General features: G+C 43.8%; 1 protein-coding gene across 2 annotated transcripts in view; it reads right to left on the reverse strand.

Annotated features, from left to right (window-relative positions):
- Nucleotides 1-22,871, reverse strand: part of SLIT3 (slit guidance ligand 3) — a 545,706-nt gene that overhangs the window by 503,425 nt on the left and 19,410 nt on the right. The gene's annotated exons all lie outside the window — the stretch shown is intronic.

A 22,871-nucleotide genomic window follows, 5' to 3' on the forward strand; every position in this document is an offset into this window, starting at 1 on the left:
ACAATTTTCTCTTTGGAAGCTCCCCTCCCCCAACTCACAGATCATGTCATAAAAGTGGGGTTGACCCCTTGTCCCAGCTCCGGGGATGAGCACCTAATCCAGGCCAGGCTTATAAGCGTCTTCACTCTCTCAGACCACAGTAATTGTTTCAGGAATGCATACTCGACTCAAATTCCCAGGAGTTTTCTCTCTACTGCTGTTGCTAAGCTGTTCAGTGCTGCCAGCAGTCATCTTGCCACAATGAAAAGAGAGCTTTCCAGAGTTAGGACACAAAACAATACTGATTCCCATGTTATCCCATGAGTATCTGGATCCACACATGCCTGAAGCCAGACACCTCTGTATTTTGAGATTACATGAGCCACTCTATCCCATCTCCCTTACATTTTGACTTAAAATGGTTTGAATTTGAATTTGCCATCACTTGAAACCAAAAGAATCTTGATTGACTTTGGTATCTAGCTAGATACTTGTTTGTTTTCCAGCTAGTTTGCAAACGCCCTGAGGGCAAAGGCCACATCTCATTTAACTCCACAGCCCAACATGGTGGAATGTATGCCTGGCTCAGAGTAGAGGTAACTTTAACCACATACATTAGGGAATGATAGTAACAGGGATTACTCCTGTTTCTAAGCTTATAGGCTTAGGTTCCTGAAAATGGCCTTGAAAAGAATAAAGAACTGACAATGTTATGGTGGCACTGATGTTGGGCAGAAGTGGGTACCATAAGTGGGAGAAAACAAGAATTAGGGAAAACCAAGGTGAAGAATGAACCTGTGAACAACTGTATAAATACTGTGTTCACTAAAATTATCTAAGAAGACTAGACTAAAAAAAAGGACCATAAAAGTATGTTACAATTCTTAATAATGAATGCTGAACAATTAATTCCTATTTACCACATCTTCTTTACAAGAAACTTTCAGCATTTTGGCCAAGTTGGAGTCTCAACAAAGTACCTGTAAACTGGCCTTGCTTTCCTCCAGAACATTTGGGTACTAAGAGGCCACGTTCCTATGATGGGTTCCCTTCCAAACGTTTGCTACAGTAGTCCCCACTTATCCAGCTTCACTTTCTGCAGTTTCAGATACCCATGTTTAACTGCGGTTCGAAATATTAAACAGAAAATTCCAGAAATAAAAAATATTCATAAGTTTTAAATCATGCGCCATTCTGAGTAGTGTGATGAATCTCACACCTTCCCACTTCATCCTGCTCCGCACGTGAATCATCCCTTTGCCCAGCGTATCCACACTGTAGAGGCTAACCGCCCATCAGTAGCCAACTCGGTTATCAAATCAGTTGTCATGGAATCACAGTGCTGGTGTTCAAGTAACTTAGTTTACTTAATAATGGCCCCGAAGCACAAGAGTAGTGATGCCGAGAATTCAGAGACCCCAAAGAGAAGCTGCAAAGTGCTTCTTTTAAAAGTGAAAAGGTGTGTGTGTACAGGGAAGAACACAGCATACAGAGGGTTCAGTACTGTCCACAGTTTTAGGCGTCCAGTGGGGGTCTTGAGACATAACCCCCACGAATAAGGGGGAACAACTGTTCTTCTTTGGTTTTCCTAGTCAGGCCCTAAAGTTGCCATCCTGCCGTCATGTTTCAGTAAGGCTTGTGAGTTCCATAGTTACATCAAAAGGACAGGGAAATGGTGTTCCGATTCTAGCATTTTACATGAGAAAAAATCAAGTTTGAGGAGGGATTACTGTCCTGATACGAGAAATACTGAAAGGAACATCAAGTAGACCCTTGAGTAACCTCACCTGGAAACCGCCTCCCCTCATCAGTGTCCCACTATCTAAGATAGCAAACTCGTTTCTTAACTAGCCTGCAACAGAGAGGGGCAGTATTTAGACTTCCCAGGCTATGCCGAGCGCTGGTGAAGGAAGGGCAAGGATTGCACAGGGAGCAGAGAAGGGTCGCTCAGGCAAGGATTTGGCACTGGCACACAGACAGAGATCTGTGCGTGCTCTTAATCGTCCAAGGATACTTCTTACTTCCCGTCACAACTGGGAAGGTTGCGTGGGGACCCTGACAACTGTGAATATGACAATGCAGCTAAGGGACTGATTACTGGGAAACAGCGTGGTATCTCAGCATCTTGTGCTAGTAGTGGCTATGGCGCCAATATTTTCAGTTAATACTTACTATGTGAAGGGGCACAAAGTGTGCTGCTGAAATGCTGAGGATGTTGGGGTGGGAGCTGGGTGGGGACGGTGGGGGTGCCCCAGGTACAGAGTCAGCGTTTGCTAGGCTGAGCTTCAGAGGCAAGCAACCCTACCATTAAATCCCTGGTAGCCACTTAACGAGTGACCTAAGGGCAATTTGCTTCCCTCCTTTTCTCTGCTAAATGAGGGTGATAATCTTGACCTCAAAGAGTTTTTATGAGGATTATATGAAATGATGCATACACAGCACTTATCTGACACTTGTTAAATATTGTTATTATAATTAGTTGAACCATATACCTCCCCTACTTCACTCTGAAATTTCAGTGCACCAACAGCAGCTGACTGCCCTACCCCAAACTCTGTCCCTAGAGATGAATCCTGGGGTTCCCCAAGAGAATCAGTTGGTGTGCTACCCTCCTATAGGCAAAAAGAGGGGTGCACTTTGGCTGATAAATAGAGTGGTAGTGCCACAAGTGGCCCCTTCACACTACCTCTCCCTCGAATCACTTCTATGACACCTATTTCCATGGTATCTACCCCTACACCACCCAACACACACATACTGCCAGGCTGCCTGGGAGGTCAGGGAGACAGGTCAGGGTTCAAGTCTCTGCCTAACCCCCACTCCCAGCTGTATGAGTTTGCATAATTTATTTAACTTCTCTGAGCCTCCATGCCGTATGTAACCCTCTCCTGCTTGCAGACCTTGGGATGGTGAGAAGTACTAAGCCTGGACTGCAAACACGCTTGGCTGAAAATGGGAATTGACACTGAGAAGAGGCTGTACCATACGTGTGCCCATTCCTCCTCCAGCCCCCATTATCCTAGTCCAGGCTCCTCTGGGTCATTTGCTAGATTTCTCAGCCTTCAGCTTTGGCCTCTGAGGAAATCATCAGATCTCAGCCTAAGATGGATGGGTTCTAAACCATCTGCAGGCATGATCTCATCTGGGGTGATCCTGGATGGGGAAGCCATTACAGTTGTCTAAGATGGGGGTTGGTTTTAAAACATGTCTGCAAATGGTTTCTTTGCCACACATGCCACTACAAGGTGGAGTGTGTGCCCCTTTCCACTGAACCTGAGTAAGCCTTTACAACTGACTGGACAAACAGAATTGTGGCAGAATTGATGCAGAACTTCTGATGCTAGATTAGAAGAGGCAATAAGTGACTGCCTGGCTCTCTCTCAAAGCAATTGCATTGGAGCCCTGTGGGCCATATGAAAAGACCAGAAGCCTATGTGGGGAAAGAGAGAAGGGAATTGAGGGGGCGGTGAGGAAAAGAGGTGCCCAGCTGTTCCAGCCCAAGCTATCTGAATCTTTCTAGCTTAGAGGTCAAGTACAGACACCTTTGAGATTCCAGCTCCATCTACCACCCAGCTATAACTTACAAAAACTCTGAGCCAGATCACCCAACTAAACTACTTTTGAATTCCTGACCACAGAAACAGAGACCTTCCCTCTCCCATCTCCCCATCGATCCACATTAGACTCGGACATACTCAGGAAACAATTTTTAAGCCACTGAAATCATGGCACTATTTGTTATAGCAGTCTACACTGACAAATGTGATATCTTTGGGTCAAGAGCTCTTTACCCGTTTGTTCCCTTTCTCTTTGCAATGGTTCTAAAAGGTATTATTATCCTTCGACAAATGAAAATACTGATGATCAGTCTTAATAAGAGTTGATATTTGTTGGGCCCAAACTATGCACCAGGCACTGAGCTAAAAACTTCATGCTCATTCTCTCTTATCCAGACAGTAATCATATGTGGCAGGTACTACTATTATCCCATTTTTCACATGAGAAAACTGAAGCTTAGTCTCCCCCAACCCCATTCCAGTTTAGAAGATTTTACCAATAAAGCAAACTGTCACAAGGTCACACAACCAGTAAGTGGCAAAGGCTGAGACATGAACTCTGGCTCTCTGGATGCAGCCATTATTATTATTATTTTTTTAAATCACATCATGCTGCCCATCTGCAAGTAGAGTCTAAGCATCTTCTACTGTGTTGGGTTAACTGCTGACTGAAAAAAAAAATGAAGAGAATAGACTAGAAGAGAATTTCCCACCCCTATGTCTTGAAGAAAGCAAAGGGGTACTACTAGGGGCTTTGCTGCTACCCAGAAGAGCCAAGATGGCACATTTCCTATTCTGTCTCCCAGTGAGGTCTGGGCCAGCAGGAGTGCTGAGCCCCTTTGCAAACTCCAGGCAGAAGTGCTTTCTTGCTATTTTTGCCCATGTCTGGTTTCTGCCATGTTGCTCATCATCTACCATGTTGCCTCCATAAACAGGCGTCACCATGGTAATCTCCTGCATTATTTTTTCCTCGTCCCAATCATGAATCATACACCAACACTGAGACTTGAAACTTTGTGGTATTTTCACATCTGTTTGACACCTTGGGTGGGGTGGAAGAGGAATTCAGAACAACACTGGAAAAAATAAAACAAGAATGTTCTAGGGCGGGCCACTGTCCCTATCTTGGCACATGTATATTCATACCCTTCTTTTGATTCATTCTGTGGCATTTCTGCAAAATTTCTTTTTTGCCATGGCACATGTGGGAAGTAGGAGCAGTAAAAACATCCCCTAGTGAAGCCATTAGCATAGTTTGGAGAAAAGGGCTTCGACTGTAAATCTGGAAGATGTGGATTCGAATGCTCACTTCCTCACTTCTTAGCTGTGTGACTTTGGAAAAGTCACTTAACTTTGTTGAGCCTCAATTGTTGGTACTGTTGTTGAGACTTTTATAAAGTCTGACCAAGAATACCAGCTCTCCTGGATTACCATGAGGCTCAAGAGGTAAATTGTGTCAGTATTTTCCAAACAGCATTTGGAGTGGTTAATTCTTCACCCATAGCCAACAACTGGTGTAGAGAGGATGCAGAGGTAGAGGTAGAATTGGCTTTATAAAAACATGGCTTGGTCCTCTCCTTCAGAGAACATGGAGTCTAGTTGAGGAGATCGACCAAAACTTATGAGATAATTAAGAGAACAATGTAAGAATATGCAAAATTAGATGTTAAAAGATGTGGTCTGTATTTCGCAGAGTGGGAAATCAGAGATTCAAAAGAGCTGTGAGAGCAGGAACTCAGAGAGAAGACATCCTGGAGCAGACAGAAAGGAGCTGTGTTGTGAGGTGGTGACAGGAGCGGCCATGCCGGAAATCACGGAGAAGTGAAGGAGAGTCTGAGGACAAGGGCAGCAGCTCCTCAGCAGCCTTCAGACGGTGTGATGCCCTCACATTCAAGATCCCACAGCTTGATTTTGGGACTCCTCAGGAAAGAGGAAAGAGAGACCAGAGAAAAGATGTCTCATGGCCCAGCCTGACCCCTTGTTTACCACCATCAAAGAAGAAATTCCAACCAAACTAGAATAAGTTGGCAAAGGGGCTTTGGCCTCAATTTCTGTTATTCACTCTCTACCTTCTTCTACCTGGAAGGCTGACCTGAATGGACCACATTGTGGGGCTGGTTCCTGTGCTCTTAAGCCTCTTTCTGAATTGAGCAGGAGGTGGAAGGAAGGTAGCTGAGAGGTCACCCAGGTTAGCTAGTGTCTCCACTGAAGGTCATGGCTCCTCTTCATGACTGACCATTTCCGGGCTCCAGAACACTCTACATCCTCTCATCTCTTCTAGTCCAAGGGTGGTAACAGCTCTGTTGCTTCTAGTCCTGGCTCCTCAAACTGCACTCCCATTCTGAAACAGTCCCTTTGTAAATAGGGTCTTCGCAGATGTAATCAGGTTAAAATGAGGCCATTAGGGTGGGTGGGCCCTAATCCAACATGACTGGAGAACTTGTAAGATGAAGAAAAAGACAAACAGGGAGAATGCCATGTGACGACAGAGGCCGAGACTGGAGTGATTAAGCTGTAAGCCAAGGACCGTTAAGGATTGACGGCCACTACCAAAAGCCAGTAAGATACAAGGAAGCATCCTCCCCTACCAATGTCAGAGTGTGCATGGCCCTGCTGACTCCTCAATTTCAGATTTTCAGCCCCCAGAACTGTGACAAAATACATTTCTGTTGTTTTAAGCAACCCAAATTGCGGTACTTGTTATGGCAGCCCCAGGAAACTGACATGCCGTCTTCAGGCTTTGTGAGGCCTCTGTCCTCCTCTCTGCAGCTTTCTCAGCCTCTTCAATCTATGCTGATCTCTCTCCTCTGAACCTCTGAACTTCTGCATCATTTAGCCTTTGCACAACTCATGTTGGTCTTTCATCACATTCCCTTCCACTTAGTGTGCTGCTGCCTGCTTCCTGTGCATTTGCCTTGTCTCCTAAAGGAGTGCGAAGCTCTGTGGCAGCCAAGACCACAGATTATACTCCCCTCATGTCCTCCCAGACACCTTGGATGGAGTGAGTCCCTTGGAGACACTCAGAGAAACGGACATTAGTTTTCTCTGGTTGCTGGCACGAAGAGTTTTGTTGTTTTTTTTAAACATTTTGCATTTTGCTTATTAGGACTGTCAATATTTTCCACAGTAAATATGTATTACTCATGCACCCTTCCATCCCCTCCCCCGCAAATGTTAAAAAGTGTGGTCCAGTTGAAATATAACTCTCCCCAAAGCTAAAGTGACCTGCAGAGCTACAGCCATTCAAGACTCTGGAAATCTGGCCAAAGATATTCTTTGACGAATCCAAGGGCAGTTCCTTGGAGCTGCTCAGACTGCCCTGCCCCTCGGTGTCTTTCTGTCTTTGCTTCCTCCCCCCAGCCCAGACGACCTAATGCCACCCATCGATCTTTCCTGACAGAAGAGAGAAAACAGCATGTGTTCAAGAGCCGTCAAACTGCCATCCGCTAGGTCCCAGGCAGCTGTGTGTCCTTGTGGGTCACCCTCGTAGAGCTCCCATCTCATTCTTTACTCTCCTGACTTGCACAACAGGAGGCATCATTCAACTGTTCTCTGACGTCTGCACTTCATTCGCATCAGTTACATAACCACACACAAGTTCAAAAACACATACACACATTCGGGAGAGGAATGACTGAATTTGATTTAAAAAACTGGCTTCACACTACCTCAGTTGTTTGGGAACTAAGCCTCCCTGGGCTAAATTTCTGGCTTGGCAACACTCTCGCATATATAATTTTACACCTGCAAAAGTCTGCAGCCAGCACTGTGCAGACAGCTACCTGCAGGGAGGAGAACGGGCCAGAGAGAGGGGCAACCTGGATGGCTGGATGTGGTGGTGGTGAGGGCTCTGCAAAGGAGGGGCGAGGTGGGTCTCCACTCTGTCTCCTAGCAGCAGGAGGGCTCCCTGCTGTCTCCTGTCTTGCTCTGTTCAGCTCCATGCTCCAGCAGGAAAGGACATACATGGGGCATACCCAGCTCTTTGCTGGAGGCAGTGGAGTAGAACTTGCCAACTGGTGTCCCACAGGCCAGTTCTGGCCTACAGATAGGTATTTTAGTCTGGTTCTCAGTATAGGTTTAAGATTTGTAAATTAATTGCCACCTTGGGAGAATTTCACTTACAAATCTGGAATTCTGGGTTGTCTCCAAACAAATCACATGATCAGACAACCTCAGGCCTTTGGGGCCACTGTAAACTGGAGTTAAGAGGCAACTGCCCATTTTGGACAAAGCATGTACTCTGCAGTTCATGAGCCTACCTGATCTGCTTCCCTCACTGATGTCACCTGCTTGGCTCCTATAGGTATTTGAATTTGAGATCTCTGTTCCAGAGCATACTGCTTAGGAAAGCAGGCATGGAATCAGACAGCCTGGCCTCAAATCTTAACAGATAGTGGTGTGATTTGGAGCAGGTTATTTAACTTATCCCTAAGCTTCTCTTTCCTCATCTATAAGATGAGTATAATAACAGTACCTACCTCCTAGGATGTTGTGAGAATTAGATGAGACGATAAAATGATTCTAGAACAGGCAACTTATTCCATTCTGAGCAATAATCTCTAGGTGATGATTATCAACCCAAAAGATACACATTTTATGTCCTACTTTATCATGACCAGACATCTCAAATGCTTCCAAACTCTTCTCAGAAAGTCTGTTCTTAATACCTTTTCCACACTGCATGGAGAGCACATGAAAATAAGGTTCTGCAAATTCTTGGCAGTCAGGAAACAGAAATCTCCAGAGAGAATGGGGTCAGCCTTTGGAAACGTAACAAGAAATGGCACATGACATGGCAAGAACAATGCTATGTGTTAACCAAACTATTTCATTTTCCTCCTAAGTACACAGCAAGATTAAATTTCCCAGCAGCCCCTGTATCTTAGTGAGACCCTCAGACTGATTTCTGATTAAAAGAATGTGGATGAAAGTGACATATGGCACTTCCAGGCAAGGCCATAAAACATCCTACACAACATTATACTCTCTTCCCTTTTCTTGTCTTCCTTGATACGTGTAGGCCATGTGTCAAAAATGGTGGTATCCCGAGATGGAAGGAGCCTGGGTTCCAGAGCGACAATGTGGAGCACAGCCACCCACCACTAACCAGACGAACTACATTGGACTATGGTATAAGAAAGCAATACCATTTTATTGTGTTTTGTCACAGATGTGTCTGGGTTTCTTTTGTTTTTGCAGCATAGCCCCTCGTCTGTGCTGACTGATGCATGCAATATGGCAGAGTGGGAAAGAAAGGTCTAAAAGTAATCATGATCTTTCTCTGTGCTCTATCTCTATCTCATGGCATGACGTCGGAAAAGCTACCTCCCCCGACTTTAAAAGGAAGGAAATAAGCTGGTTGATCCCCCAGGGTCAGAATCTCACTGATCCTGAATTATCCACCTCCCAGGGTAATTCTCATCAGCTTTGAACCCTATTAATATATACTATCTTAGACTGCTTTTTTTAAACAAGGGCACATAAGTTCTACTCAATAGAGGGTAAAAAATGCAGTCAGCTACATTAGGGTCTATATAAATATCTACAGACTGAGAAACTACACAAGAGCCAACGTGTCCTGGGTATTTATCATGTGCCAAGAACTATGCTAAGCACTTCACATTCAGTGCCTCTTGTCATCTTCACCACCAGCCTATGAGGTAAATGCTATTATCACTCCCATTTTATGAACAAATGGAGGCACAGGGAGATTGAGACCCTTGTCTATGGTCACGAGTTGATAATTACCAGATGGGCATCCATAACCAGGGAGTCAGGTGTCAATGCCTGAGAACTTGGCAATAAACTTCAAGATATGAATACAGAGTCTGGAGGGGTGAAAGACAAACTGAAGTGACCTAATCAGATAATTTTTTTTTGTAACATACTAAAAATTTTAGCTAAACCAATAAACTCCAACTTCTTGGGAATCAGGGCCATGTCTCATTTATGTTTGAAAACTCAGGGTTCAGCACAATGCCTAGCATATGAAAGGCACAATTAAACTTCTGTTGAATGACTGAATGATCTGGACTTGAGCTTTTTATCAACAGTTTTAACTGAGTTGCATTTGTTTTTGACGATGGCTGGAGATCCTAAATTTATGTCCGTATTTCATTTATAGCAGTAAATCTGGGCACGAGTTAGAACTACAGTGACCATAGAATTTACCATCCAAACTTGAATGCTTTTGCGAGTCAAAGGGGATGCCTTTAATAATTATACCAGGAAAACGGAAGTTAGGACTGTCCTGAGCAAATCAACACAAATAGTGTTCCCAGTCAGAGCCACAAAATACCCACGATATAGGAGAGTAGACAAAGGAAGTGTTCACAAGGGGGCCTCTGGCCCATCGTATCCCTGCTCTTAATGAGCTCCCCTTTTGTCCTCTTGGGCACATCACTTTAAGTCTATGCTGTTTGCTGGGCACATCATGGCTAAGTGTCATTTTCTGAATGGTACACATCTCCAGGCCTGACCAGCCATAGAGCACACACACTACTAACTTTTAATATAGGTACAATAATTGCTTTAAGAAAACAGAAAGGGGCAGCCCAAGGAATGCAATGGTTACTGCAGAAATATAAACATACATTGCATTGGAACAGACTACATACTTTGTATAAACACTAATAAAGTAAGTTCAGGCTAAACTGTGACTTTAAAGGAAATTCTTCCCCATAAACATGTCCTGCTATGCCCTAATAACTCTTTAATTTGATGCACATTTGGGAAAGATGATGCGAAGTAATCACAGAATAATGTTAAGGTCTGTTGCGAAGGAGGAGTGGTGGAGGGGATGTGATGCAACTTGGAGCTAACACCATCCACCACAGAGTTGGCTTCATTGTTCATTTCACACATGGAGGGAATTTGCCGAGTGACATGCAAGAAATCACAGACAGGTCTTTGCAGGTTAAGCACAAGAAAATTCTGGTGTCATCTGATGGCGCCATATACTACTCCTGGCTAGTCAATTTCTGGCTTGCCTTCTCTTGTTGGACACAGTGAAAGACCCTTCCATTTGTATGTGGACTCTTCAACCCCTAGACCAATGCTCTTTTAAATTTCAAGTATACTCTAAGCTCCTTGAGAGTGTAGAGCACTTCTTACACATCTGGCACTACCCACAGGATTGACACAGCCTCACAACCCCGTGAGAAGGCAGCTGATGACAACCAGATCAGGAGCTGCAGCACCAAGGCTCAGGACCCGGTTCCAAAACTTAGTAATTGTATGGTTTGGGCAAGTCACTCTTCTCATCTGCAAAATGGGGTAATAGCACTTACTGAATCTCAGAGAGCTTTTGAGATGATCAAATAAAATATTATGAGAGAAAGGGCTCTATAAATTAAATAAGAGTTGTACAAATGCAATAAATTATTACTGCTGGCAAAATATAATAATGAATAACAACAATAATAAAAGTTTTGTTATGTATTGAGTTCTCATGATTTATCAGGCACTGTTCATCTTCTCTGAGTCCTCACAGCAACCCTATGAGGTAGATACTACTATTATCTCCATTTGACAGGAAACTGAGATCCTGAGGTTAAGTAACTTGCCCCAGTTCACAAATCTATTATTCACAGGATAACAATTCTGGAGGGCAGAGCTGGACTGTCAGAGCCCCCTGCTTTTTGCTCCTATAGCTCCTAGGAAACTGAAAGAGCTAAATCTGTCTACTTCATTATGAGCAGCTAGAGGGCAAGGGCTGTGTGGGAGACCCCTCCACATCTCAATGATCTAGCAAAGAACTGGGGAGTTAAGGCTTTTTTAATCAAAAGACTGCTGTTTCTTCCTCTTCCAGCCACTTTTACTCATATACCAGCTCTTAGCATTATATGCAACAGCATTTGGCCACACACACAGCTGATGCTGACTTTCGTCCAGGTGTATGGCTCTGGTCCCTCAACCCATCACGGTTCTCCACCTTCACAACTAGATGGAAGCTTCAGCCTTGAGCCCTGCCCCCTGGAAGTGTAGCCCAAACAGTTCGTCCATGCAGGTAGGCCCCCTACAGCCACCAGGCTCACTCCAAGTGCCATCCCTTTGCTCGGGCAAGTCTCTCATCTGTAATGACCCCCCACCCCCACACATGGACCAAAATGAACAGCAGCTGTCAGGAAGTTTGGCGGGGAATGGGGACCCACTTTAGTAGTGTGCTAAAAAAGAAGAGCTGGAAAGAAAGAGAATGTCTTCATAGTGAGACATGGGACCAGGATGGGCCCACCAACCCCATTCAGGTGGGAGCCACTCTCCTCCATCTGGCGCTCATAGAAAATGTCAAGGGACAGGAACTAGGCAAGGAGAGAGAAGGGCTTTCTGATCCTTCAACCGGCCCTGCACGTCCGACCCAAGGAAGGCAAACCTTCCTTTCATCATTCATGAAACCATATCTCGCTTATTATAACAATTTAAAAAAAACTTCTCTGATTATTCCTTTGAGAACCCAATTTGTTTCCTTTGTAAAGAGGAAACAATTCTCTTCTCAGTTTGGGAGGTGGGGACGTTCCATTTATCTTCAGGGGGAAATCTGTTTCCTATTACAAATCACGTTCTGTAGGTCTATTTGCAAAAAAATAAATCTCTACACTTAATGTAGAAAAAAATTCTCTTCCCTCTCCTACAAACATTCAGAAAGACCCACAAGAGGGAGGCTCTCGCTCTCTTCTCAGCCACTGAGACATAGATTGGCTTTCCATCCCCTGCTTTGAGCAAGGGAAACTTTTGACTCATTCTTCAAAAAATCAGCAGTATCCCAGGTCATCCAGCATACCTGAAAGAGCCTATCTATCAATCAGCATTTCTGGCTGGAGACTGAGTGCCAGGACTGGCAGAGATCCTGGGAAGGCCCAGATTAAAATAAACACATAACCCTCCAAATCCCTGTGCTCTAGGATGAGGGTCAGCGAACTAAGGCCCACAGGCCAAATCGAGCCCACTGCCTGTTTTTGTACAACCCGCAAGCTAAGGATGGTTTTCATATTTTTAAATGGTTGAAAAAAAAAATCAAAAGATGACTAATATTTCATGACACATAAAAATTATATGAAATTCAAATTTAACTACCATAAATATAGTTTTCCTGGAACATAGCCATGCTCATCCGTTTATAGATTGACTATGGCTGCTTCCCTGCTTTCTGGGCAGAGCTGAATAATTACAATGGAGACCGTACAGCCTCAGAGCCTAAATATTTACTATGTGGTTCTTTACACAGAATGTTTGCTGACCCCTGACCTAGGAAAATAGTCCAGAAGAGTCAAAAACAAGAAATGGCAGCGTTATCGCTGTCTCTCCCCACCCCCACCAATTCATATGTTGAAGCCCCAATGTGATGGTATGCGGAGCTGTGGCCTTTGGGAGGTAATCAAGTTTTGGTGAGGTGAGAGGGGTGGAGCTCCATGACGGGATTAGTGTCCTTACCAGAAGAGGAGCAGACACCAGAGCCCTCTCTCCATTACGTGAGGACACAGAGAAGGCAGCCATCTGAAAGCCAGGAAGAGAGCTTTCACCTGAACCCAACCACGCCGGCATCTTCATCATGGATGTCCAGCCTTCAGAACTATGAGGAGTATATGTCAGCTGTTTAACCCACCCAGTCTGTGCTATTTTGTTAGAACAGCCTGAGCTAAGACAGGTAATAATCACAGCAACAAGCAGAATAAAAACCACAACACTAACATGGAGGGTGGTACGTACTGGTTACTGGCTAAGTGTAGGCACCAGGGTCATGCTGAAGCTTATTCTGCACTTGGGAGACTGATCTAGTTATGTGACTTGAGAAGTTATTTAAATTCCCTGTGCTCAACTTCCCTATCAGTAAAATGGAGAAAATCACAGTGCCCTTCTCCTTGGGCTGGGCTGAGAATTAATTGCGTTTATACATGTTGAGATTATAAAACAACATCGAGTCCATAAGTACTCAATATCTCTTTGCTCTTATTAGCAGTCCTGCTACTTGCACACCTCCAGAGGTCATTGTTCAAGAGATACAGTAAGAATGGCACCCCTGGAGCATATATTGTGCATGGTGACCTAAGAATTCAGCAACATGGTGGCCCTGGTTATAGCTAATATTACAGTGATGGCTGCACGGAATTTGAGCAAACAGGGGGAGCAGATGCTCCATTCCAAACAGGAATGGAGCATCTGCTCCCCCTGTTTGCTCAAATAGTAGGCAGGTCTCATGTATTTTTACTTCCATTCTTCTATTAAGAAGGTGACCCAAGAATACAATGTCAAATGAGCTGCCCAGACACCCAGCCTTTATGCCTGTCTTTCTCCCAGGCCATAGCCCCTGCTCAGTCATTCTGGGGTGGGTCTCCAACACCCACTCCTGCGATTACACCTTGCTCTTGATCCCTCAAAATCTCAGGCTGTGGGCTATTTTAAGCCCAAATTAAAGACTCCTCTCTCCTGAATGGCTGCAATTTCAGCCTGTGGTTTGTTCACTCTGACGTGGCTTGGGGCCATGGTTTTGGTTCGTGAGGCACTGCAATGGGGTAAATTGTTTTAGGAAGGATGCAAGGGGCTTTGCATGAACCATTTCACTGCAACACACGCTCTGTGGAAAACAACGCACATGGGTGGTCAAATAAAAAGAAAACAACAGTGGGAGTATCCCATATATCTGGAGAAAGATGCAAAAAAATAAAAATAAAAAATAGCACCATGTCAGAAGAAAGAAAGAACTGGAAGCTATCTGGTGCTTCAAACCCCAAAGGGACTTGGCTACTCTGATTCCATGAGCCCAAGTCGGTGTTTATGGGTCAGCCTCTTCAAGAAAGGACCCTCGAGGCTGATAGAAGCCCCTTGACGTACAGAAACCCCGCCATAGACCCTAGCATCATGAAGTAGAGCTCGAGGCTGAGCCCACAAGCAAAGCCTCCAGGGCCTTCCCCTGGGGGATCGCAGCCAGTAGTCCAGTGACGGGCAAATGAACACAGTGCTGGCGAAAGAGGGCAGGAGAGGACAGAGGGAGACCAGAGGGAGACCAGAGGGAAACCAGCTGGAAGCAGAGCAAAAGCCCGCCGAGCTCGCAATGTCAACATTTTCTCTCTAAGCTAGAGGAAGGATGGGCAAGAGTGCTTAGGTCCCACTCTGTCCCTTCTCTCTGTCTCTCACTTCTCATGTTTCTAAGGGAAAGAAAGGGACAAATAAGCCTTCAAGTCATACTCGGAGGGGAGAGTCATTACAATATCTTCCCTATCCCATCTATAGACACATCAGATGCCCACACTGACCCATCAGTGCAGGTCGATTCCCAATGTGGCTAATGGCATTTGGAAGTTTCCTCAGGTGCTGACTGTGAGCTCCTTAAGCAGCCACTGCAGATGAAGCTGGCTCCAGAAGAGCACATCTCCAGGACCATGAGTCCATTCTGGGCTTTGGGCTTCAGACCCTCACACACACATGAAGGAGTCTATGGCCCTTTAGCTGAGTGCTCACCACCCTAAGTAGGTGTCGCAGTGGCTGCCCACCATTGAGCCCCATTGTAGAGACTGTATTTTGTCAGTCTGGCAAAAAGGGTTTTAAAAAAATGACTTGTGGCTCGGCATGTGGTCCCAGGCCACTTATGGCTCCTATAAGCCCCCATCACTTTCTATAGCTTCACGGGCAGCCCAATTCATTCATTTATATTCCCTATTTGGCCCGCGTAAGTAACTGGATTTGATTCCAGACTTTATCATGATTAAGTGCTTTCCTACCTAGTATAAAAGCTGTTAGGAAAGAAACCAAGTCTCATGCGTCAGTCCTTGCTCCAGTGCCTAACACCGTGCCTTACTCAATGCTACTTCTCAAACAACAATGAGCAATTTGAATATACTGATGTGATCGCATCTCTCACACACAGCTTCTGAGGCCACATGAGTAGAGAGAAGAGAGGGAAGGGAATGAGAATTACTCACCCAACAACCTCTCTGGGACACTTGATCTCGCAGGTCTACTGGAGTGTACCTCAACTGCTCAGAGAGAAACTGATGAAGATGGCTGTAGGTGAGCCAAACCTTGGCTCCAATAAAATTGAGAACAGCTGGCACTTCTGAATACCCTGATCCCTGGAGGCTGGGGCTGAGTGCAAATGGGTAAGCCCCAGCCCTTTCCCCTTTTGCTTCTTGTCATGCTTAATTACACCAGGATTGTGCTGAGTCAAGCAACCTGCTGGGGTGGGGGCCCAGCCGTGACCTTTCCCATTGCTCTCAGCCAGCTCATGGGTCTCAAGTAGCCGTGTGTATTTCCACCGAGAAACCCAAGAATAAACTCAGTGCCGATGCACACGATGCCAAATGCTAAGCTCTACACCTCAGCTCCTGGGAGAACGGCCCCTTCTGAACCGAAGGTGAACAAAAGGGCTTTGCAACAGCCACACCACCTGCATTCGGCCCACCTCCTGCCTTCAGCCTTGAAACAGAGCCCCCTTGGCTACGAAACATGGTTACTAGCCAAAGAAGGCCATAGGAGAGGGAGGCCGGCATGCTCAATGTTCTCAAGTACCCTCTCACTTCACCAAGTTTTTCCCAAGGCTTGACTTTCCCTGCACCCTCATTCTAGATTCAGAGATGCTCATAGCCTCATGCTTCTCTATAAACGTGTGCATCCCTATGCATGTAATAATGTGCCTTGTAAATGCTCAAGAGTAAATCGTGCAGCCAAATGCTCTAGATCAGGGTTCCCAACCTCAGCTCCACATTACGATCACCAGAGAGCTTTAGGTCTTGCTGCCAAGGCCACGCTCCAGAGCCATGAAATCAGAATCTCTGGTTGTAGATATCTGGTATCAGTATTATTTTAAAGTCTCCCAGGTGATTCCAATATGCATCTAGGATTGAGAATCATTGCTGTAGGCAAACTGGAAGACCTGGAAAATTCCATCCACCAACCTATGCTTTGAGGCTGAGCTCCCAAACTAGAATGGGGCCCAAGATATCAGGCAGACCCTGAGGCTATAGGCCACAAAGTGATATTCATTCAACAAACACTGATGAGTACCAACTATATAGTAGGCCCTCTTCCGACTTTCTAAAAGGCTGTCTTCCCAGAGTTCAACTGCCTTGCAATTTGAGTCTTAGCGAGGTTGGTCTCTGAATCAAGCAACCAACTAGTGAACATTTATCTAACACAGTGTGCTTGCAAAAGGTGCTAAGAAGTAGAAGCTGAAATTCCTGACCACCAGGAGTTTAAACCCTAAATGGGAAAGCCTAAGAATCTGCACATTGGAAAATAAAAACATGGTATAAAAAAAGGAAATGAATGTGTGATTAAACAACTCAAAATAACAAATACATATCAAGCAACGACTCTGTGCCAGGCACTGTGTTATGCTAGAGGAAAACAAAGACAGAATCCCTGAGCTCAAAGAGTTTGGGCTAGGGCAGCGGTTCCCAAAGTGGGGTCTCTGGGCCAGCAGCATCACCTAGGAACTTGGTAGAAACACACCTTCTTGGGCTTTATCTCAAATTACAATCAATCTGTGTTTTAACAAGCCTTGCAGGTGATTCTGATGCCTGCTCAATTTGAGAACCACTAGTCTAGAAGACTACGTAATGCTACAGGAGTTGGAAAAGGGAAGACATCTCCTTGGGTCTGAGGTTGATGAAAGCCTTGAAAAATTTGAATCCTGGTTTTCACATAATGTTGGGGACCTTAAGCAATTATTTCAATCTCTTTACGTCCTCTAGTTGGCCAATTGTAAAGTAGCAATAAGCAGTAAGTGGTCACAAGGTCTACCATGTAGAGGTGTATGATGAGTACATGGGATAATGCGTAAAGTCACCAGGGCAGTGCCTGGGCTCTGGGAAGTACACTCAGGAAATGATCTCCAGCATTAGCAGTCATGATACAAGGGAGCTGTTGAGCAAATGTCAACGGAATGAATGAAAGAGTGAACTAATTAATACACGATTGATGGGGACTGCATTTGGCAAGCCTGGAAAATCAACAAAGAACAGGGACTTCATTCAATGGACAAGTGGGGAGGTGTTCAAGATAGGACAAGGGCTTCTAGGACTGAGGGATCAGAACACCTGGAAGATCTTGAGAATGGCTTCTTCCCGGCTCGGCCTCCAAAACCACCCCAAGGAAGGCTTTCCTGCCACAATAGCCAGTGATGGTTACGCACCTGGGCTCTAGAATCAGACTGGGTTCAAGTACTTACTAACTGAATGGTCTTAGGTAAGTCATTTAACCTCATTAAGCCTCAATTTTCTCTTCTGAAAAATGAATATAATAATAGCACACCAATAGTACACAACACAAAAAGAGTTGTGAGAATTGAACATGATAACAAGTATAAAGCAGTTAGTCTGGTGCTTTAAATATAGTGGGTTATCTCTAAATGTTAGCTCTTTATATCATGGTATGCACCTGGGTGCTGTCGTGACCTCTGCTAAATTATGAATAGCTAGGATTTTTCAAGCAGACCAACATCAGTACACTCTAGTGCCAGATCCAAACAACACAAAATGGCTGTCTGGTTTCTTCATAACAGCAGTAGCTACTTAGTACTGCGTAGATGCTGACTTGCAGGTTGTATGCAGGTGCTTCTCATTTATAGGTGCTGCACACACGAACACTGGGACATAGGTACTGTGCCCACTTAACAAGTGAGGAAACTGGGGTTTAATGATCCATCAAAGTTATACAACCATCACATGTCAAAGCCTGAGTTCAAATCTAGCCCTAATTCCAAATTCAACAGTCATTCTACTACCATGAAATCACCCAGACTTCCCCCAGAGGCAGACTTTTCAGATGGGCTTCACCTAGCAGCTGTGTCAAAGAGCCAGTCTCTTTTATGGTGTCACTGTGTCACACAATGCATCACATAAGTCAGAACTCTGAGTCAGGAAGAGGTAAGTCATAGGTGGGCTGGGGACAGGATGGTGGACACTGCAGATGAGGCTTCTGGATTCTAAGACTGTTTCCTCCCTTGCAAATGATGATTAAACATGTATAGTGCATGTCTGTGTGTCTGTGTGTGTCAGTAGAGAGAAAAGGGTTTTTGAAGGGGAGGGGAGGCAAAGACTTTCCTTCCCAATCCGAAAATAGTTAGCAAACTAAAATACAGAGAAAGAACAACTGAATGTGACAGAAAATTCACATCGGCTTTTAGAAACCATTTTCTACCAAAAAAACACAAAAACAAAAACATTCTGGCCTATGAAACAACACAGCAAGATGAATCCCTTTTAAGGTCTATTTCCTTAAATGCCAAATTGTGGTCTTCTTCCTTCTTCCTCCCAGATACCAGCTGTGACTGCTAACAGCCAAGGAAATCTGTAGATCCATGATGCCTAGTCCTCAGGATTTGAACTGTGTCGTCAATAAATGGATAGAAGCGTAGTTGGCCTTTCTTCCCTTCAGAGTTTCTAACAAAGATTCCTGGAGTCCAAACACCAACTTGGACTTCATCCTCTCATCCCCTTTGGTTCAACTGATCCAAAGAGCCGCCTAGATGCTCTCAACAAGAACAAAGGAGACACAGCGTGGGTTGGGATTCTGAGTTTGTATAAAAATTACTAACAATTCACTGCACCTTAAATCTTATATTTACCTGCAATGGGCCATGTTACCTCCAGTTAACCCCATCTGCCAAAAATATCACCGCATTTTCATATTTATCATCTTTGTGTTCCACAGTTGCCATGGTAGTAAAATTTACACTTAACGGCCTCACTGCCATTTTCAACTACAAGAGGAATTAGCTGTTCCTAGTTAGGTTTAGCAAACAAACAAACAAACAAACAAAAAACCGTGCATCTACTATATGAAAGGCCCTATGCTAGGTATAAGACTTGGGTGTTGAGGTAAATAAATAAGGGATTTTATAAGATTTTGCTCCTTTATTCAGACTTTTTGTTTATCTTGTGATGAGACTGTTTTCCTTATTAAATTATTGTCAAATATATAAACATAAAATTGACCATTTTAACCATTTTTAAGTATACAGTTCAGTGACATTAGTATATTCATAATGTAAATCATCTTCACTATCTATTTCCAAAACTTTATTACCCCAAACAGAAATTTGTCCCTATTAAACACTAACTTGCTATTCCTCACTCCCCTAGACACTGGTAACCTGCAACTTGCTTTCTGTCTCCATGAATTTGCCAATTCTGCATATTTCAATAAGTGGAATCATACAATATTTGCCCTTTGTGTCTGGCTTATTTTGCTTAACATAATGTTTTCAAGGTTCATCCATATTGTACCATTTATGAGACCTCTACTCCTTTTTAAGGCTGAATAACATATATACATATATATATATATCTCACATTTGTTCGTTCATCTGTTGATAGAAATGAACTTGGATTATTTCGAACTCTCGGCTATTGTGATTAATGCTGCTATGAATATTGGCATACAAGTATCTGAGTCCCTGCTTTCAATTTTTTTGATAAACTTAGAAGTGAACTTGTTGGATCATGTGGCAATTCTATGTTTAACTTTTTGAGAAAATGACATACTGATTTTCCACAGAGGCTGCACCATTTTATATTGCATTTAAATTTCTCCATATCCTCCCAAATGCTTGTTATTTACCGGCTTATAGCTTCTTCTTCTTCTTTTTTTTTTTTTTTTTTAAATAGCCATCGCAGTTGGTGTGATAAGGTTGTTTTTTATAAGAACAAATTGGTGAGGTAAGAAATGGCTTATTCACCTGAGCATTTCAGGCACACATGGGTGTACTGAGCGCAACTTTGTCGACTGACTGAATCAATGACCGGCCTCCTGTTTATAGTATCGTATTATTCCCTGGGACCCGATGTCCTACACAAGCCTTCCCCAGCTCTCCTGCTGATAGGATTTGGAAGTTGCACAAGGAACCCCTGCTCCACCAAAGAGACGCATGTGGCAACTAAGATGACAAGTAACTCGGCTTTAGTTCAGGAACCACCAGCATTGTCTCTGCATTTGTTTCTACATGTATGAATCAGTAAAACCTGCTGCTTAGAATCAGGGAAGCTGATTGGTAGCACCTCAAAAGTAAGAAGACTGTAAGCTATGAGTGTGATAGTTAAGAAACTAAAGCTGTGGGTCAAACAGACTGGCTTGAATTATAGTTCTACCATTTGTCACATGTGTGACCACAGAAAACTATTTATCCTCTCTGTGCCTCAACTTGGACCTAATCCTATTCTTGTGAGAATTAAATGAAACAATAAGAAACACTAAGCACAGTGCCTGACACAACATGAGGTCTCAATAAAAGTTAGTTCTTGCTGTTACTATGAAGCTCCAGTGTTAGCACACAGACCCAAACAACTGCCTTCGTCTATTTCCTCTGGTCCCCCAAGACCCCTGGGAAAGCACAAGCGGCTCCAAGATGAGGGCAGACTCATCACTTAGTTTCCTCACGGTCTTACAGGCCCACTGGAAAGACTGAGAATACCTACCCAGATGCACAGCCAGGGTTGAAGAGGCGGAACTCAGCCTTGCTTCTCCAATTGGGCCACCAATCCCTCCAAGCTCATTTTGGCAACAGGTTTGGGGAGAGAACAGGACCATCACTACCCAGCTCTCCTATCAGATCCAGAACTCACATTCCAAGAGGCAAGAAAGAATTTTCATTGTATTAAAACCCCAAATAGAATTGGAGTTGGTTAGAGCTTCTTAAGAAAACGTTGACTGACAAGTCAAAAATTCCACAAGAACAGCAAGGGACTGTACTATGAGGACCCAAAAGAAAACACAGAAGGAATGAACTTCAAGGCTAGGCAGGGTGGTAATTCATGCTGGCAGCACCATAATTCTTATGTGCGTGGAAGGAACAGCATTCAGCTTGGCCTGACAGGAAGCTTTGTATTAGACTGAAGCATATTGAAAATATCAAAGTCCCATGAAATAAAAAATAGCCCTTGGGCTCAATACTTCACCTGTAACTTAGAAGTTTTATTATACATGGAGACCCTCAAACCAAAAGCCAAGCCGCTAGGGATAAAAGAAGGAGTATTACATAGCAATACCCTGTGTGGGGGCCATGGCTGTGACCGGATAACAACAATGGATCCTATTTACTGAGCACTGTGCTAGGTGCTTTCCACACACATTTCTGACTGACACGGTATAGCAGCACCATGGGTTAGGAATGTTAGCCCAATTTTATGGAGGATAAAACTTGCTCTGTGTGTGTGTGTGTGTGTGTGTGTGCGTGTGTGCATGCGTGTGTGTACGCACGTGCACACACACACACACACACTTTCTGAGTCTGTATATATACACACATATATGCATACATATACACACACACACACACAGAGTAAGAGAAAGAAATTTCTGTAACTTAAGTATCATATACTAGTATGAACTCTATAAAATTCCTATTATTCAACCTTTTCTATCAACAAAAAGGACAATTCCATAGGGGTCAACCTAATGTAACACCTTATATATATTAAAAATTTATATAAATTATATCACACATTAAAAATTATATATTAAAATTATATGTAAATTATATATAAATGTTCTATTTATTGGTTATAAAATGTTATATATACATATATACACATATATATAAAATATGTATAAGAGGCATAATGCTTAGTGGTTGAGAACATGGATTCTTGACTCTAACTTCGTGGGCAACTTGGCTCTGCCACTTAGTAGTTATGGGACACTGCGTAATAATGTATACACTCAGTGCCTTTGTTTTTCATCAATAAAATAAGCTAATAATAGTACTGACCTGCAAGCAATGTGCTAGGATGGTGCCTGACACATATTACTTATTAGCATTCATTGTGCATGCTTCTGTTCACTAATTCCTTGCAATGACCCGTGGCAATCATCAGTGCTACCTTGATTTCACAGTGAGAAGCCTATGTACAGATTTAGAGATCTGCCCAGGATTACACATCTAGCAAAAATGCATCAACAATTCAAACTTAGTCCTTTCTGAGTTTCAAACCCTGCTGCTCCTGCTAAGCTGCCAGCTTATCCTGGTGGTCTCTCTGAGCCTTCATTTACCATTTGGTGAAAGGAAAGGTTGGGCCAGCTAACTTTATGGTTCCTTCCAGCATCCCCATGCAAGGGGGCTATATCAAAGCTGCAGCAGCAGCAAAACAGAATCAAATGCTTTCGGTTCCACTGAACACAGTATCCTTAGCCATGTTGCCAGAAGCATTTCTGTATTTAGGGTTCCAATTTTTTTCTTTTCTGCTATTTCTTCTCTGAGTCCTCAGTACATTTCCTAATTAATCACTCCCACTTAATTTCCTAAAGCAATCACATCCTCCCCGCAGGCAAGCGGCCTGTCTCAGGCAGAAGCACACACACCAGCTGGCCCTTCAGCTACGTGGGAGTGTGTAAGCAGCCCTTGGA

This window comes from Pteropus alecto, unplaced genomic scaffold (genome assembly GCF_000325575.1).
Source record: "Pteropus alecto unplaced genomic scaffold, ASM32557v1 scaffold40, whole genome shotgun sequence".
Classification (NCBI taxonomy): domain Eukaryota; kingdom Metazoa; phylum Chordata; class Mammalia; order Chiroptera; family Pteropodidae; genus Pteropus; species Pteropus alecto.